The sequence below is a fragment of the Adiantum capillus-veneris genome, chromosome 3 (assembly GCF_014529385.1).
Source record: "Adiantum capillus-veneris isolate H3 chromosome 3, ASM1452938v2, whole genome shotgun sequence".
Classification (NCBI taxonomy): domain Eukaryota; kingdom Viridiplantae; phylum Streptophyta; class Polypodiopsida; order Polypodiales; family Pteridaceae; genus Adiantum; species Adiantum capillus-veneris.
In genome coordinates this window covers 113,503,916-113,522,800 of record NC_140933.1, presented here as the reverse complement: position 1 = coordinate 113,522,800, position 18,885 = coordinate 113,503,916, and the positions used below count along the sequence as shown (strand labels likewise).

The 18,885-nt window shown below is 44.3% G+C and overlaps 1 long non-coding RNA gene across 5 annotated transcripts; it reads left to right on the top strand.

Annotated features, from left to right (window-relative positions):
- Positions 1–333: 333 nt before the first annotated feature.
- Positions 334–9,307, top strand: LOC147461511 (uncharacterized). 5 transcript variants are annotated; one of them, XR_015187602.1, is made up of 3 exons: positions 334–848; positions 936–1,326; positions 8,990–9,307. It is a non-coding gene; the product is annotated as an uncharacterized LOC147461511 (long non-coding RNA). The 5 variants fall into 5 exon arrangements; XR_015187603.1 differs by lacking the exon at positions 8,990–9,307 and adding an exon at positions 7,455–8,940; XR_015187605.1 differs by lacking the exon at positions 8,990–9,307 and adding an exon at positions 2,003–2,169.
- Positions 9,308–18,885: the final 9,578 nt, after the last annotated feature.

Here is an 18,885-nt window from a genome sequence, read left to right as displayed (position 1 = left end):
GAAATTAAGCTATGGAGTCTTTTTTTAGAAAAGGTTTAATCATTTACTAGTTGCATTTACACAGACATGAATATGTGTTGTTCTTTGTGTGTGAGCATGTTTAGTGGGACTTGTAGTTTGTATTCATTTTTATTATGACACAAAACACGTTTATCATGCAATGTAGCACATGTTTCACTTTAGTAACTTGGATATCTCCTTGTTATGGGAAAAAAAAAAAAAATGCACACGCACGCGCGCACACACATACATATATAGTGTGTCTATGCGTACACACACATGTATATATCTACTAACATAATATGGCGGAGGGGATCACCTTTTACAAGTGGCGCGAGCTGCGACGTTCCAAAAGAGAGAGAGAGAGAGAGAGAGAGAGGACGCGTGGGGGAGAAAGAAAGAGAGACCGTGAACCTCAGGGTCAGTCAGGCACGAGTCGGCCGCACGACAGAGCTTTGGATTCAGCTCGAACGGCAGCCTCAATTTGAAATGCTCTCTCCATCTCTCTCTCTTTCTTTCCGCTTCTGCGACCCCCAATTTGAAAGGTTCTCTCTCTCTCTCTCTCTCTCTCATCACACATATCTGCACAGCCTTTGCGACAGAGAGGTGGAGGGAGGCATGCATAGCCTTGAGAGAGGTAGGCTCGATGATGGCATAGCAGGTTGATGAGGGATGCAGGCTCCTACGAGCAGGTTCTCCTGTGGCATTCTCTCTCTCTCTCTCTCTCTCTCTCTCTCTCCCCTGTCCAATCAAAAGATTGGTGGCTGGATGCAACTTCAAGTGTAGGCAGTCCCATTGCTTCAATGTGCTCAACAATACTGCGATAGGACCTAACAAGCCACCTGCAGGTCACTATGCTTATATTCTGTCCCCGGTTTTTCAGCCATACCGTCTTGGAAAGCAGCCTCACAAAGAAGGAATATTGTGTTTTGCAGACATACCGTCTTAGAAAGCAGCCTCACAAAGAAGTCAATGCTGAGATAAACAAGTCAGGTACTGGGTTTGCTGACAAGTTGGGGAGGCACACGTCCACTCTCTGCGTCGTCAACAGACAGGCGACCCCAACCCCCTCTCACCTCCAAAGCTCCGCCCAGCTGTTAAATGATTGATATCCCCTTCCTGCGCCCACTCTCCAAGTAAGCATTTTCTCGGCCTTTGCCTTCTTGGGTTCTCTATCATGGAGCTAAAGATAACTATCAAGCATGTCAAAAGCAGTGAACTTTCAAAGTTCAAGAGCCTGGCAGTATGATGTGCAGATGGCAGGTCCACATCTACACTTCAGTATGCATTTCTCAAAAGCAACAAGTTGCCATCGTTTTCCTAAGGGTATGAATGTATGACATTAATGAAAGTGTATTTGTGTGTCTTTAGAAGCTGCATAAGATCTTCATACTGTCTTTCAATCTCTCTCTTTGGCCATATCTCTCTGCCATCATCATGCAATGTGTTCTTTTGGGACATGATTTAGTATGCTTGCTTGCCTTAGAATTTATTGTTAGTTGTGATTTTAAGTAGTGATTACTTTTGACGGGTTTGCTTGTACTTTGAAAAGGATTATTGCACGCAAATTTTATACGAGTTTGTAGATGTGGTTTTGGGCCCAACCTCGCCACTCAATAGTAATAATACATTGTAGCCCATACAGGGCTAGGGGCAGGACATGTGAACCAAGTTGGGGCTGTGTGGAGACCTTTTTGCTGGTGGCGTGATTGCGCACACAATTCATCACAATCATCACGCACACAGATTTTGAGCCACTTGATAGCGAAGTAAATGTCTACTGACCAACTTTTGATAGGTGAGTGAAAAACAGTGATGTCACCATCTTGCCATTGATCATCCTCAATGCCATGTTGCCTTAGGATCATTCAACAACTTTGATGACAAGCTGGATGTGTGTGTGAAGCTCTACGCCGCTATCATCAGCATCATCTCAAGGATGAAAAGGGGTGAGAAGCTCCTAGGAGTAGCTACTCAATCATTGGCTTTGTTTTATTTGTAGGTGAGAGATGGAGTTGAGGGGCTTTGGACCAACAGAGAGGCTCTCGCATGCACCATGTAGTACGGGGGGTGGGTTCACATGTTTGCAGGGCTCCCTCTCTCCTAGCTCTCTGTGACACACAACGCCATGCCGGCAACGTCCTCTATCTCCCATCTTTTGTAGCTACGTAGGCAGCACGAGGGAGATTGTTTGTCACTCTATGGGTGCCAAATGTGGTGCACTTTGTAAAGCACAAAAAGTGCTTGAGGAGGGGATGTCGTATCGATTTTCGGATATGTCCAACTTGGGCAGGGCCATGCAGCTTTGGGTTGCTTTTAGCATATGCGAAGCGAGGGTGTCTCTCCAGATGCAATCACATATACTTTGGGCAGTTTTCAACTAAAGTGAGGGTGTCTTTCTTGGTGTCTATATAGATGCAATGATTGCAAGATATGTCCAATAGGGTGAGGGTAATGTATGCCAAGTGTGGTGCACTTCATAAAGCACAAAAAGTGCTTTAGGAGCTTCCTATCCGGGATGTCGTATCTTGAAATGCATTGATTGCGGGATATGCCCAACTTGAGCAGGGCCAAGGAGCTATGGGCTGTTTTCAGTGGCTGCAAAGCGAGGGTGCCTCTCCAGATGCAATTGCATACACTTCCGGCTGTTTTTCAGCTAATACAAAGCGAGGGTGTCTCTCGAGGTGTCTCTCCATATGCAATGTTGTCTCATGGACTGCATTGATTGCAGGATATGTCCAACAGGATCAGAGTCAACAAGAGAGAGCTGTTTTTAGCAGATGCATGGTGAGAGAGGGCATCTCTCCAAATGAAATCACGTAAACTTGCACCTTGAGAAAGTCTGGATGTCGTCTCTCAAAATGCACTTAATTGCAAGAAAAACCCAACTTGGGCAGGGCTAAAGAGCTCTGGGTGTTTTTCAGCGTGTGCGAAGCGAGGGTGTCTCTCAAGATGCAATCACATACGCTCTGGGCTGTTATCAGCTGATGCAAAGCGAGGGTGTCTCTTTGGATGCATGTTGTCTCATGGAGTGCATTGATTGCTTGATATGTCCAACAAGGTCAGGGTCAAGAAGAAAAGAACTATTTTGAGCAGATGCAGAGAGAGGGTATCTGTCCAAATGCAATCATGTACACTTGCACCTTGAGGGCATGTGGCATTACACAAGCGTGTCTTCAGGTTACACAAGGAGTGCATGGATTGCAGGATATGTCCAAATGTGGCTTTCTGCAGTGGATGCGAAGCAAGGGTGTCTCTCCAGGTGCAATCACATACGCTTTACGCTGTTTTTAGCTGATGCAAAGCCACGGTGTCTCTCCAGATGCATGTTGTCTCATGGAGTGCATTGATTGCAATATATGTCCAACAAGGTAAGGATCAAGAAGAAAAAGAACTGTTTTCAAAAGATGCAGAGAGAGGACATCACGACAAATGCAATCACGTACATTGCACCTTGAAGGCATGTGGCATTACACAAGCGTGTCGTTGGGTTACACAAGGAGTGCATGGATTGGAGGATATGTCCAAATGTGGCTTTTTGCAGTCGATGCGAAGCGAGGGTGTCTCTCCAGATGCAATCACATACGCTCTCGGTTGTTTTCAGTTGATGCAAAGCCAAGGTGTCTCTCCAGCAACATGTTGTCTCATGTAGTGCATTGATTGCAAGATATGTCGTGCTTGCCACTGCCTTGGTCAACATGTATGCCAAATGTGGTGCACTTTATAAGCTTGAGGAGCTTCATGTCTTCGATGTCGTCTCTTGAAATGCACTGATTGAGAAATGGGCAAGGCCAAGGAGCTCTGGGCGTTTTTCAACTGTTGCGAAGCAATGGTGTCTCTCCAGATGCAATCACATAAGATCTGGGCTGTCTTCAGCTGATGCGAAGCGACGGTGTCTCTCTAGCTGTCGTCTCTTGAAATGCACCGATTGTGAAATGGAGAAGGCCAAGGAGCTCTGAGCATTTTTCAGCGGATGCGAAGAGATGGTGTCTCTCCAGATGCAATCACATACCATCTAGGTTGTTTTTAGCTGATGCGAAGCGAGGATGTCTCTCCAAATGCATGTTGTCTCATGGAGTGCATTGATTCTAGGATATGTCCAATAAGGTCAGGGTTAGGAAGAAAAAACGTTGTTTTCAGCAGATGCAAAGAGAGGGCATCTCTCCAATGCAATCACTTACACATGCACCTTGAAGGCATGTGGCAATACACAAGCGTGTCGTTGGGTTACACAAGGAGCACATGGATTGCAGGATATGTTCAATATGGCTTTCTGCAATGGATGCGAAGCGAGGGTGTGTTACTGATGGAAGCAGCAACACCCTAGGCTGCAGTGGCAAAATACGGTTGCGAGCTTCCATGGTCGTGTCCCAGGAAAGGCACTGTAGATGGAGCAAAGCAAGGGCAGGAAGCTGAGGACTCTAGAGCAGAATCTGTGTACTTTAGAAATGATGCACGCAACCAGTCAAGTAGGTCTTTGTGTAGCTTCTGTCTTGCCCGATTGCAAGCTGATCGGGCCCAAAGTGCCACCAAAGCGCTTCACATATCGCCCTCTGTCAATGACCAAGCATTATGTTGCTCCTTACACCCACCAATTGAGCAAAGAAATCACGAGCTAACCTCCCATTTATGCATCCGTGCATGTCTTCAACTTCCATCCCCATAACAAGCCCGATTCTTTCATCCAGAGGCTAAAAGCTTCCCACATTTTGCCAAGGTGTCTCTCCATCAACATGTTGTCTCAGGGAGTGCATTGATTGAAAGATATGTCGTGCTTGGCACTGCCTTGGTCGACATGTATGCCAAATGTGGTGCACTTCATAAGCTTGAGGAGCTTCCTGTCTTGGATGTCGTCTCTTGAAATGCATTGATTGCGAAATGGGCAAGGCCAAGGAGCTCTGGGCGTTTTTCAGCGGATGCGAATCAAGGGTGTCTCTACAGATGCAATCACATACGATTTGGGTGTCTCTCTAGATGTTGTCTCTTGAAATGCACCGATTGCGAAATGGGCAAGGCCAAGGAGCTCCGGGCATTTTTCAACGGATGCGAAGCGATGGTCTCTCTCCAGATGCAATCACATACGATTTGGGTTATTTTAAGTTGATGCAAAGCGAGGGTGTCTCTCCAGATGCAAGTTGTCTCATGGAGTGCAAAGAAATCATGAGCTAACCTCCCATTTATGCATCCATGCATGTCTTCAACTTCCATCCTTATAACGAGCCGTATTCTTTCTTCCAAAGGCCGAAAGGTTCCCACTTTTAGCCAAGGTGTTTCTCCAGCAACATGTTGTCTCATGGAGTGCATTGATTGCAAGATATGTCGTGCTTGGCACTGCCTTGGTCAACATGTATGCCAAATGTGGTGCACTTCATAAGCTTGAGGAGCTTCTTGTCTTGGATGTCGTCTCTTGAAATGCACTGATTGCGAAATGGGCAAGGCCAAGGAGCTCTGGGCATTTTTCAGTGGATGCGAAGCAATGGTGTCTCTTCAGATGCAATCACATATGATCTGGGCTGTCTTCAGCTGATGCGAAGCGAGGGTGTCTCTCTAGATGTCGTCTCTTCAAATGCACCGATTGCGAAATGGCCAAGGCCAAGGAGCTTTGGGTATTTTTCTGCAGATGCGAAGCAATGGTGTCTCTCTAGATGCAATCACATACAATTATTTTCATCTGATACGAAGCGAGGGTGTCTCTCCAGATGCATGTTGTCTCATGGAGTGCATTGATTCCAAGATATGTCCAATAGGGTCAGGGTTAGGAAGGAAAAGAGTTGTTTTCAGCAGATGCAAAGAGAGGGCATCTTTCCAGTGCAATCACGTACACATGCACCTTGAAGGCATGTGGCATTACACAAGTGTGTCGCTGGGTTACACAAGGAGCGCATGGATTGCAGGATATGTCCAAATGTGGCTTTTTGCAATGGATGTGAAGCGAGGGTTAGTTACTGATGGAAGCAGCAACACCCTACGCTGCAGTGGCAAAATACGATTGCGAGCTTCAGCAAAATACGATCTGGGCTGTCTTCAGCTGATGCGAAGCGAGGGTGTCTTTCTATATGTCGTCTATTGAAATGCACCGATTGCGAAATGTGCAAGGCCAAGGAGCTCTGGGCATTTTTCAGCGTATGCGAAGCGATTGTGTCTCTACAGATGCAATCACATACCATCTGGGCTGTTTTCAGCTGATGCGGAGTGAGCGTGTCTCTCCAAATGCATGTTGTCTCAAGGAGTGCATTGATTGCATTGGAGAGATGCTCTCTCTTTGCATCTACTGAAAACAACTCTTTTCCTTCCTAACCCTAACCCTACGCTGCAGTGGCAAAATACGATTGCGAGCTTCAGCAAAATACGATCTGGGTTGTCTTCAGTTGATGCGAAGTGAGGGTGTCTTTCTATATGTCGTCTATTGAAATGCACTGTTTGCGAAATGGGCAAGGCCAAGGAGCTCTGGGCATTTTTCAGCGGATGCGAAGCGATTGTGTCTCTACAGATGCAATCACATACCATCTGGGCTGTTTTCAGCTGATGCGAAGTGAGTGTGTCTCTCCAAATGCATGTTGTCTCAATGAGTGCATTGATTGCATTGGAGAGATGCTCTCTCTTTGCATCTACTGAAAACAACTCTTTTCCTTCCTAACCCTAACCCTATGCTGCAGTGGCAAAATACGATTGCGAGCTTCAGCAAAATACGATCTAGGTTGTCTTCAGCTGATGCGAAGCGAGGGTGTCTTTCTATATGTCGTCTATTGAAATGCACTCTTTGCGAAATGGGCAAGGCCAAGGAGCTCTTGGCATTTTTCAGCGGATGCGAAGCGATTGTGTCTCTACAGATGCAATCACATACCATCTGGGCTGTTTTCAGCTGATGCGAAGTGAGTGTGTCTCTCCAAATGCATGTTGTCTCAAGGAGTGCATTGATTGCATTGGAGAGATGCTCTCTCTTTGCATCTACTGAAAACAACTCTTTTCCTTCCTAACCCTAACCCTATGTTGCAGTGGCAAAATACGATTGCGAGCTTCAGCAAAATACGATCTGGGCTGTCTTCAGCTGATGCGAAGCGAGGGTGTCTTTCTATATGTCGTCTATTGAAATGCACCAATTGCGAAATGGGCAAGGCCAAGGAGCTCTGGGTTATTTTCAGCGGATACGAAGCGATTGTGTCTCTACAGATGCAATCACATACCATCCGGGCTGTTTTCAGCTGATGCGAAGTGAGTGTGTCTCTCCAAATGCATGTTGTCTCAAGGAGTGCATTGATTCCAGGATATGTCCAAAAGGGTTAGGGTTAGGAAGGAAAAGAGTTGTTTTCAGTAGATGCAAAGAGAGAGCATCTCTCCAATGCAATCACGTACACGTGCACTTTGAAGACATGTGGCATTACACAAGCGTTTTGCTGGGTTACACAAGGAGCACAGGATTGCAGGATATGTCTAAATGTGGCTTTTTGCAACAGATGCGACGCGAGGGTGTGTTATTGATGAAAGCAACAACACCCTAGGCTGCCATGATCATGTCCCGGGAAAGGCACTGTAGATGGCGCAAAGCAAGGGCAGGAGGCTGAACACTCTAGAGCATAATCTGTGTACTTTAGAAATGAGGCAGGCAGCCAATCAGGTAGGTCTTTGCGTAGCTTCCGTCTTGCCCAATTGCAAGTTGATCGTGCCCAAAGTGCCACCGAAGAGCCACACACCTCGCCCTCTGTCAATGACCAAGCATTATGTTGCTCCTTACGCCGACCAACTGAGAAAAGAAATCATGAGCTAACCTCGCATTTATGCATCCATGCATATCTTCAACTTCCATCCGCATAACAAGCCTGATTCTTTCATCCAGGGGCCGAATGCTTCCCACATTTTGCCAAGGAGTCTGTCCAGCAACATGTTGTCTCATGGAGTGCATTGATTGCAAGATATGTCGTGCTTGGCACTGCCTTGGTCAACATGTATGCCAAATGTGGTCCACTTCATAAGCTTGAGGAGCTTCCTGTCTTGGATGTCGTCTCTTGAAATGCACTGATTGCGAAATGGGCAAGGCCAAGGAGCTTTGGGCGTTTTTCAGCAGTTTTGAAGCAATGGTGTCTCTCCAGATGCAATCACATACGATCTGGGCTGTCTTCAGCTGATGCGAAGCGAGGGTGTCTCTCTAGATGTCGTCTCTTGAAATGCACCGATTGCGAAATAGGCAAGGCCAAGGAGTTCAGCGGATGTGAAGCGATGGTGTCTCTCCAGATGCAATCACATACGATCTAGGTTGTTTCAGCTGATGCGAAGCGTGGGTGTCTCTCCAAATGCATGTTGTCTCATGGAGTGCATTGATTCCAGGATATGTCCAACAGGGTCAGGGTTAGAAAGGAAAAGAGTTGTTTTTAGTAGATGCAAAGAGAGGACATCTCTCCTATGCAATCACGTACACGTGCACCTTGAAGGCATGTGGCATTACACAAGCGTGTCGCTGGGTTACACAAGGAGCGCATGGACTGCAGGATATTTCCAATGTGGCTTTTTGCAACGCATGCGAAGCGAGTGTGTTACTGATGGAAGCAGCAACACCCTAGGCTGCAGTGTCAAAATACAGTTGCGAGCTTCCATGGTCGTGTCTCCCCCCCAATGGCGAAGTGGGACAAACTATCTGGTACTTAGAATATGGTCATATGGTACCCACTTTGTACAAGGTCATACACCAATGAGATATGGGTTAAAGGTATTTTTTGTGAGCAATGACAAATCCAAGTCTTATAAACATCATGTGTGTCATGGTAAGAGCGAGCAAGATTTACTCAAGTTGGGTTCAAAAAATAGTCTCAAGAGAAGTGTGTAGAGCTCCAGCTCAATATCTTGATCCTGTTGAAATAGCACGAGTAAGAGTGCTATGCAGATAAATTCCTTAGCCTTTTTGGCAATAATGTAGACAAAAACTGTTTTTGTTTGAAATATGTCTCTTTAGTGATGTTCTTTTATGTAATGTGTGTGTGTGTGTGTGTGTGTGCAGATGCGCGCAAAAGGGGGAAGGAGAAGAGAAAGATGCAAAAAGGATAAATATAACAGGAGTAGTCTCAAGGGGCCAAAGATAGAGTGAGACAAAAACTTGCATTTGAACAATGGATAAAAAAGTATCCGTAGGTTATTGGTGATAGTGTTGATCGTGTGTGTGTCATTTTAAGAGCGAGCGAGACCCGCCGGTAGGCGGGTCGTGTGAGCTAGTGTATGTATGTGAGTACATGCATGTATGTTATGTTTTTTATATCTAAGTTACAAACTTTTTTAAAAAGGCAAGAAATAAGCAGTCTTACACTTCGTGATTGAGATCTCGAAGGGCAATCTCTCTCTCTCTCTCTCTCTCTCTCTCTCTCTCTCTAACATGGGGTGCTCTAGAGGGGATCTAGGGACTAAATCGAAGGGTACAACGTTGGCTTCATCTGTGTTGCCAAATTATCAAGTAAATTAGGGGTAAAGTAGATTGAACTATTGAGTAAACTAGGGTGCACATAGGGTAAATGGATTAATGGTGTGATGGTAAGGCTTTCTCATGGGGACCATGAGGTCCAAGTTTCAGCCCCATGCAATCCAAGTGTGTTGAAGTAGGTGGCGAGCTAGGGTAAACTAGGGGTGTTATTTTGCTACTAGCATTGATAGTTTTCTATAAGTCAAATTTTTTTCAAGGGTGGTGTGAGGTCTTTGTTATGTGCCATAAGTGTATTATTTGATTTTGTTGTCTATTATGTTTACTAGTATAGCCAGCGGCTTCGTCGCCTCTCTCTCTCTCTCTCTCTCTCTCTCTCTCTCTCTCTCTCTCTCTCTCTCTCTGCGTCACTGTGCTCCCAGAGCTGCAGGCCACACCTGCCGGTTGAAAGAGGATCTAACGGTTGAAGGGGGGAGAACCGGAATTCCGTTTCCCTTTATCCTTAGTATAGATTATTACGTATGTAATGCTTATACTATCTTGGTAGGATTGGTAAAAAAACCTAGTAGGTCTGTACGCATGTCCTTTATATTGGTAACTCATAGTGTAAATTTTGACAAATTTATTAGAGAGGTAGGTACCGGAGATTTATGGAGTGCAAGAGAGAATAAGCGAGGATACAACATTGTGGAATTTATTTTGTGAATATAACCGACCAAACCTCATTTAGAGGCTCTGGCAATCACTCACCAAAGAGAAACATACAACGGTATCAATTATTCAATGCTTTTGTGCCTCACCTTTTTTTTTTAATCTTGTATTGTCTTGTTGTTCCTAACGGTGGATCTCATGTTGTGTCAACATGTATGCTCTACATAGCTAAAATAATTTCTTTATTTAGTACACATTTTTCACATAAATTGTAGTTATGATTGATTCATGTGCATCGTCCATGTGCACAACACACACGTTCTCCTTACATTACCTTTTTTTGGAGACAAATAATGCATCCAATGGTTCAACGTTCTTTTAATTGCAATATTGCCAATATAATATACACACAGGATTGGTAATTGATTTTTTTTTTTTTTCATGAGTACTATTGAAAGTGAGCTCTCTTCTTTTTTAAATCTCCTTGCTATTTGAATGGAACACTTTTGTTGCATATAGGTTTTGTAGAAATGTCTATTTGGAATTTGGCTCATTTTAGTAATCCTTCATACCTGGGTCTACTTCCAAAAAGTTCATTAATTTTGCATGAAGATTCCAACGAATCTGCAAAAATTGGAAGGAAAAGTTCTCGTAGTCGTTGTTCACGCATGCCCATGCTTTTTTCCATGTGTGCCCTCCAACCTCTCCTAGGCTCCATCGTCCAGCCTGCATGCTCGCCATCAACCCCTCTTTATAGCCAGCTCTCTCTCTCTCTCTCTCTCTCTCTCTCTCTCTCTCTCCATCCTGTTTGCACCATGTGCTCCCCTTCCTCCTATCTCGCAACCACACAAGTCGAGAGTCTCTCCGTCGATACTCATCGTTCCTACACAGGCAGCAAGGTCCAACTGCTTGCGACAACCATTGATGCAAACGGCCCGGGGGCTGCCTTAGACAAGCTCCTGCTGCACTGTCACCCTCTACACACAAACCTGAGGGAGCCACGCTCTTCCCCGTCCCTGTGCACTTCAATCAAGTAGTATCCTACAGACGAATGAGACGAAAAACTGCCTCTCTCTGGTTGACGTGCTACAGGGTCCTCCCTTCCGGTGATGGCAACCCTTCCTAGCCAACCTGCATACACCATTCTCGATGCCGATGACCGCCACCATTGACTCTCAGTGTAGACAAAACTCTCTCTCTCTCTCTCTCTCTCTCTCTCTGTCTCTGTGTGTGTGTGTGTGTGTGTGTGTGTGTGTGTGTCTATCCCTGACTTCGCAACCAACCTGCAGACCGAAGGGAACAAACTGACCTCATGCCTTGCATCCCAAATTCTCACCTGGCCTCAAGACGGATTCTGCTCTTTTGCCCTCTGTCTCCACCCCTAGCCCATATCTCACACGGGCATGGGAGGAGATGGGATCTACGGTGGATGATTGAGGACCGTAGATCCCGGGTTTTCGTGGACAATGTAAACTCAAGAAAAATGTAAACTCGGGTACCTGAGTTTACTTCGCCCCTCCCCCCCGCCCCACGGGATTGAACCCACAACCTAGGGTTTGAGGGCCATGTGGCCTATCCACCACGCCCGCGCACGTCACTGTGGAATGTACACGTTTCCATGGAGTTTTGACGTGCAAAAGTATCGGGGCGAGCAAAAGTAAACTCGGGTATTTTTGTAAACTCGGGTACCCGAGTTTACAAAATACCCGAGTTTACTTTTGCGACAAGATCTACGGCGCGCGCCTAATGTCGGGGCCCAAAAGTGATGGGAGCCTTTGATCCCATCTCCCATGCCCGTGTTAGATATAGCTGAGGGTCTCCACCCTCATGTCTTCTTTCGATGCCATTCACTTTCTACAGTCCATGGTGCCAGTGCAACTTTTCTCATCCTCCTTAAAGATTCTATCTTCTTGCTAAATAGACATGGGAGGTAAGTTGGAGTGCGATTCTCTCTCTCTCTCTCTCTCTCTCTCTCTCTCTCTCTCTCTCTCTCTCTCTCTCTCTCTCTCGCGATGGATACCTGTGCAAACCTCAGAAAAAAATATCTGCCTCTTCCCGCTCATGTTGAGGCACTGAATGAGTCTCATTCCCTCCCTTCCACCACGTGCCCCCCACCCCTATTTTCCCCAAGAGCATCTATTGAGATTTCTATTAATCACCCCCAAACGAAAATTGACCGGGGCTATTTGGCTCTATCGTGCAAGTCATTAATTAATTAAGAGTGAAGATTCTCCGGCCTCTCATTTGCAAAACCAAAACTTCTCTCTTGCCGCATTCCCACGCAGTGCCTCTATCCCCACACCTCGCGCTCGAGTTCATCCTTGTCCTCTGCCATTCTAGGTCCGAGAACGAGTGCAGTTTCTATCCCAATGGTCTCCATGCCTAGCTCACAGACACAGAGCGACTCAGCTTGTCGACTGTTGCTTGCTGCTCGTACACACGTCCCTGCTGTCGGTCCAAGACCTGTCTACGAGTCGTCCGCACCTGTCTACCACCCCGCGAGATCACTCGTCTGCAATGCGCGCTCGTCCTCTTGTCCACTGCCCGACGCGAGACCTTAGCTGGAAAAATCTGGTTCTCTCTCCACGGGCATCTTGACACATGAAAAAGTCATTGTCGGCATGCGGCGTCTCTCTCTCCCTCTCTCTCTCTCTCTACACGTGCCTCCCCCACCGTCCACGGTTCTTTTCCTTCAGAGCTCCAACAGCATCTATTGACGTTCTCCTAAAAACAAATGCGAAAAAGATTGTAAGACGTTGGCACGACCTACTCCTTCCATCGGTCGTTTCAAGTGAGAGGCCCAAGTTCCAACACAACTCTTCACCACACGTGTGTGCACACATGTGTGCTGCTATTACTTTGTTGAGGGCCACCAAGAATAAGAGCATTCAATCATTTCATGAAAGGGAAGTATCCTTTAAGTCTAACGTCTAATCTACTTATGAAACGAATGGCTTGCATAAATTACATGTGATGAATCCTAGGAAAGTAATGAAATGTCTCTATATCTATTGTCACAACAAATATATTACTCGGGCAATTCGAATCTTGAATTAAGACAATGTCCATAGTGCCATCTGTCATTGACAAAGATAATGTGCAAACCATTGAGAAAATTTGTTGTTCAACGTAGTCTTTTAAGAAAGTATAGCTAAGTCCCAGCTCCATCCATCGTCTCATATATAGCTTCCACCTTGTGTAAGAAAAGGAAATCGACCTATTGTGACATGCCATGTGGTATTCCAAAATTAGCATCTTAGACATTTTCAAAGCGCTGACGTGTTAGGGCATCTCAAGACACTTGATCTTCTTGACATGGCAGTGAGCCAAAAATCATGGCCTAGATCTTGACTCAAAACCTAGGGCAGTATCCGTACATGTTGACATGATACAATACTGATGTGGTAGTGTTTTTTGACAAGTTTTGGAAAGAGTTGATGTTTTTCTAGGGCTTCTTGCTTTTGTATTATTGGCTTTATATGTGATCCTTGAGAGTTAGTTTAGTTAGATTAAGTGTGCATGGTTGCATTCGAGAGTAGAACTGCACCATTGCGTGCCTCCTGTCTATCGTGGGGTGTTCTCTCTTTCAAGTGCTTTGCCGTTTTGATTGAAGTGATTATGTCTCTTTGCGAGTGGCTGATGGCAGTGGTATTTGAGATCAAAACAATTGTTCTTCCGAGAGAAATCCATTCTACAGTTGCAACAATCAATTGTTGTTTGATTGTTGCATATGAAGCATTTTACGTAAATTGTTGTTTGAAGAAATCTTCTTCAAACATTTTATAGAAATTTCTTTTGAAGAAGCTGCTTTTACAAAAGTTTCTTTTTGAGAAAGTTTTTTTTTAAAGAAATCTTCTCTTTTGAAGATATTAGAAGAAAGTGTTGTTTGGAGGGAGGTCCCTTTAGGGAGATTGTGCTTTTTGCAGACATTGCTTTAGTTGGAGAAACCGACAACGGGAATGAATACGTTGAGGGAAAAGCATTTGCAAAAATCGGTAAGGACTATTAACATAAAATTGAGAAAATCAATACAAAAGATAGTGAAGGTCAATCGCTTGGCAAAGTTGTTTGTCTCACATATTTTTTTGATTATATATGGGATGTCTAAGTCTATTACTTTAGATGAGGACTTCAAATATACGGTTACTTGGGAGAGTAGTGTGTGAATATGTGGCTAAGAAGCATATGCTCAAATTGTTTCATCCATAGATTGATGAGAAGTCGCAAACAACCACCTTTTTGGTATCGATTTGTTGAAGTGCCATATTTTTTATAATACTATTGTCTAAAAAAAGTATTTGCCAATAACACCATTGATAATTCTACGAGGAAGGCACCATCAGAGATTGTCAAGGGTGGCAAAAATGTTGGTGCACCAAGGACAAGATTTTCTAGAGAGAGCATTTCGTACAAGCACTAGAGAAGGTCTTGCATGTTGACAAGTATCGACGTAAGTTTGTAGTTGAAGAGGAATGATTAGGTGCTTCTTCATTTTGAGAAGGCACGCCTTAGAGAGAGGAAGGGTAAGGAGATGCTTTTCCCAAAGCTAAGTATGCGATGTCTTCGCCCTTGTAGGTTTTGGAAAAGGTCAACAATGTGACCTTTAGACTGAGATTTTGAAATACATAGTAGATGTACAATGCTTTTTATGTGAGTTTGGAATGAGATGGTCATGTTCAGACAAATATTCCAGAGTGGTTGTTGGAGTTAGTTGCCATCAGACTTAAGGACTTCAAATCAGATTACAGAATATTGGAAGACAAAACTAAAAATGGGAATGAAATGTCACTAGAAACATGTACTGGAATTGGTATTGTATTACTCAGAGACTGTACAAAGTACACTGGAAGTAGTACTGGAAAAGCTTCAACATTAGCCAATGGCTCAAGATATCATAGTACAAGGCTTGGGTTAAGTCTAGATAATAGCAAGAGATCTACTCCAGGAGCTAGAGATACCGAGAGTCAAAGAGAGCGAGAGAGACCCAAAATAAAATAGTGGGTCCTATTTATAGTCCCTCGGATTGGTGTCTAAATGTGTACTGCCATTTACTGTTGGTAAATATCTGATTACTGCCTCTAGAAGCTTCCGACGCAGTTTTCGGCGAGCCGCTTACTAAGAGTTGTTCCCACCTTCTATATTTCTACTCCCCTTTCTTGAATTTTGGTATAATACCAAAATTTTCAAAAAGTGTTAGTGTCAAAGGTAGCTTCACTGCTTCCTTTTATATCTTGTATTTGTGCATCAAGCCCTCCTATGTGAGCATAGGACTCCAATGTGAAATCCTGTCAGCATAGGACTCCAAAGTGAAGTCCTCCAATGTCAGCATAGTAGTTCATTCTGAGATCCTGTCAGCATAGGACTCCAGAGTAAAGCCTTCCCATGTCACCATAGGACTCGAGTGTTGTGCCCATGCCAGAACACTTCAGTGGTTTAATCAGTGTCTAACAAGCGGACCTTCTTGTGAAGGATTCATGGGCATTGAGATTTGCATTGTCTTTCTGAATTAATCTGAGTATGGCCTCTTGCTCCAACTGCTCCTTCCGAGCTATCTTCATTTCTACTTCATAGGGCATTAGTGGATTCCATGTCTTGGTGTCAGCATCATATAGAGTACGTTTGCCCTTTGTCAGCCTAGCCCTGGCTAGATTATGGCAATAGGATGGAGTGCGCATCCATCCTTGAGGCAATGGCTGGTTACATTTGACGTGTGCTTCGAACAAAATCTCTGCCATTTCTTTGAACTAGGGTTTAGAGCTTGCCTTATATTTAAGTCCTTTTTCGGGATCTTAGAGGCTTCGATTGTTAGCCGAAGAAGCTAGTTTGTGATCTTAATGAGCCTTCTAATATGAACTTTCTATTGACCCATTAAGAGTTGAAAACTTTGTAGATCCGCAATCAACTTAGTTGCCACAGTCTTCTTCAGTGCGTCCTTCAATACTTAATTCCATGCCTGCCACTCCGAGGAAGCTCCTCATACCAGACCCTGATCCCATTTGCTATCTGAACATACCTTTGCTGGTTTGCATGTTGAGTGTGAGGTGGGTAAAGCGATGGAAAGAAGCAAGGAAACACAGCTTCAGTGGCTGTAATGGCATATAAGAGCGTTGGAGAATTAGGTACAAATTCCAAGAAATTCATTATCATCCGATTCTCTTGCTGCATCATTTTTTTGAAAATCCACACTAGATGATATAAAATTTTCAAGTGCATTTCCTGCTTATTGAGAGTTATCTGGGGCTTAAGCCCTCGACTGCTCGTTGCATTATTCTCTAACAGAGTTTTGACCCTTCGATCCAGAATTTCCCTGGCATTTTGCATTAGGATGAGCATCTCTTTAATCTGCACCCTGATATCCTTCATACATTGGTACGTTGGTCTGGTGCTCAATAACAACTCTACCTGTATTCCCAGAGGATGAGGGTCCACCATTGTTAAGTCTTTGTCGGCTGGGTGTACCACTTTATCATCATTTTTTAAGCTCCATACTGGAACCCTATCTAGTACTTGGACACAAATCGGATGTGGTGGAAGTTGACATATTGTTTATTCATTTGTTTATGATAACTGGCCAGCTTCCAGTCTGCCACCATATGTTTGGCTCCTATAGAAAGCATCTGAAATCTTTCCAGATCTGAGTAAATTGTGTCATTGTCCAAGTATTGTTGAATCTGAAGATGCTTATGTCTTCTTAAGCTCTTATTCAAGGCTACTAGTTCAGTTGAGTATTAAAAACTATCAGACTCTACTTCAGTGATAATGGCTTTGCCTTTGCTATCTTTATGCTGACAGGTGCTATCGGTTGCCCCGTTTGCTGACTTGGTGGATTCAGTTGTTGAGTCTCTCCAGGAGGTGGTGGTTGATAAGCCATATGCCCGTTCTTGGGCCTAATCTGAGGATGATGCTCCAGTCGGTGTTTCCCCACCTCCAGTTGTCCCTGCGTTATGTTTACCTTGATTATCATCGTCATTGTCCTCCCTCTGCTGCTTCTGCTGGGCTTCATTCTAATTATTATCATCTCGTTTCTCATCCTCATCCTCCTCCTCTTGATTCTTCTAATTTTCTAAATACTTTGTAAGTGCTACATTTACCAGAGCTGTAATGAATGAGATGATATTTTCTAGGTCAGTCATTTAAGGTTAGATCGCCATCCTTATTGGTTATCTGTGCCACTGAGTGATAAATGTATTTTTTCATTATGGCATCTTTTGTCAAGTGATGCTTTTGGTACAATTTTTTGTAATCAGCTCTTTTTTCTTTTAGCAGCGTCTAGAATCAATCAGCATTTTGCTAAAGCTGTTCATTTCTTGCTGCGTAACTTCTTTCTCCTCCTACAACACCATGTTTATATCCCTTAATTTTTCAACCTTCTTCTAAAGAACTTGCAGTTCTTTGTCATGGTTCTGCTATTGAATTTGTAATGTGAGAAGTTCTTGAGTCCATTGAGCTTTATCTATCCGAGCTTGATCCAGTGATTTTTTCATCATCCTCTCTTTTTGTAATTTTTCGATGTCCGCACTGCACCCAGATGCTTGTGCTTCATCATTTGGTCGATGGAGTTAACGATGATGTTCCATCCAGACTGTATGGCTGCTGCACATCCCTGAGTCACTGTCTCTAGAGGAGTGTGGTTTGACTCGTAGATTGTCATGGAAAATGCATAGGGTAGAGCAGCTCTGTCAGGTTTCTTCATTACGAGCCTTCCTTTGAGTGGTTGTGTGTAGAGTCTTTGGAGCATGTCCAGCTTAATGATTGGCAACTCGCTATGTCCAGGCTCCGGTCCACTACCTGTTACCTCCTCAGGTCGTTTGGCACTGGTTTGAGCTCTCTCTACACTAGCATTATTTGTGTTGTCCTCTTTTCCATGCGCTTGTTTGTTGATGCTCACTAGCCTTGCTCTGTGATGTATCCAATGTAGTCTTCTGAGTGCTTTCTGGCTTGTGGACTCTTCCCTTAGACATCTTCAATAGGTCACCTGTCTCTTTGTCCGAGCTTGTTACATTGTTTCTTTGCCTTTGCTTGCTACTGGCTTTGTGGCGGTATCCTTTGTGCCTGTTTTATTTGCCCCTCCAGTCTCAATCTCCTGTCAGAAGATTCCATTGTGATGTTGGTGGCTCTGTCTTTGGTTACTCTACCCCAGATTGCTAGTACATTCATGGGTATTAGGGCCAGATCTGTCCAGTACACAAAATGCCAGATATACTAGGCCTTGAACAAGTTTTTGGACTGGGCCTTGGCAATCTACTACACCACACTAGTATATAGAGATTGGCTTAGGTTGATGTTGGGTTTTGGGTTCTAAACTTTAGTTAGTACCATGGCAAAGAGTTTCATTGAAAGATAGGCGGGATTGTTCTTCAAGCTGATAATCTCTGATATGAACTTGTACATAGCAATACACTCCAATGTTGCAACCGAGATTCCATGAGCAACATCCTTCCACTTCTTTCTTGCTTGCTCATCTTCCTTTAAGAATTTATTGACCTCATCTGTTGTGGTTGGCGTATACTTTTGTGCATTTGGAAGTCTGAACGCATGGGCTACCTCACCAAGTGTTAGCTGCGTGTTCTGTCGTTTACTACTGCTATGTTCTTATCAGCTTGATACGTGCTCATCAAATGCTGCTTGCTACCTCTAAACCCCACAGTTTTAATAGGTCCTTCTCTCTCTCTTGAAAAACATATTTGACGATTTTGATGTGTGGGACCATTCCTAAAGTTTCTGCTACTCGGGGTTTTAGACGCTCTGCTTCTGCTGTCATGGTGTCTAATGTCTCTTGCATGTGCTATGAGGTGGACTTCCTTCCCATGCACGACTCACACGAGCAAGTGTGG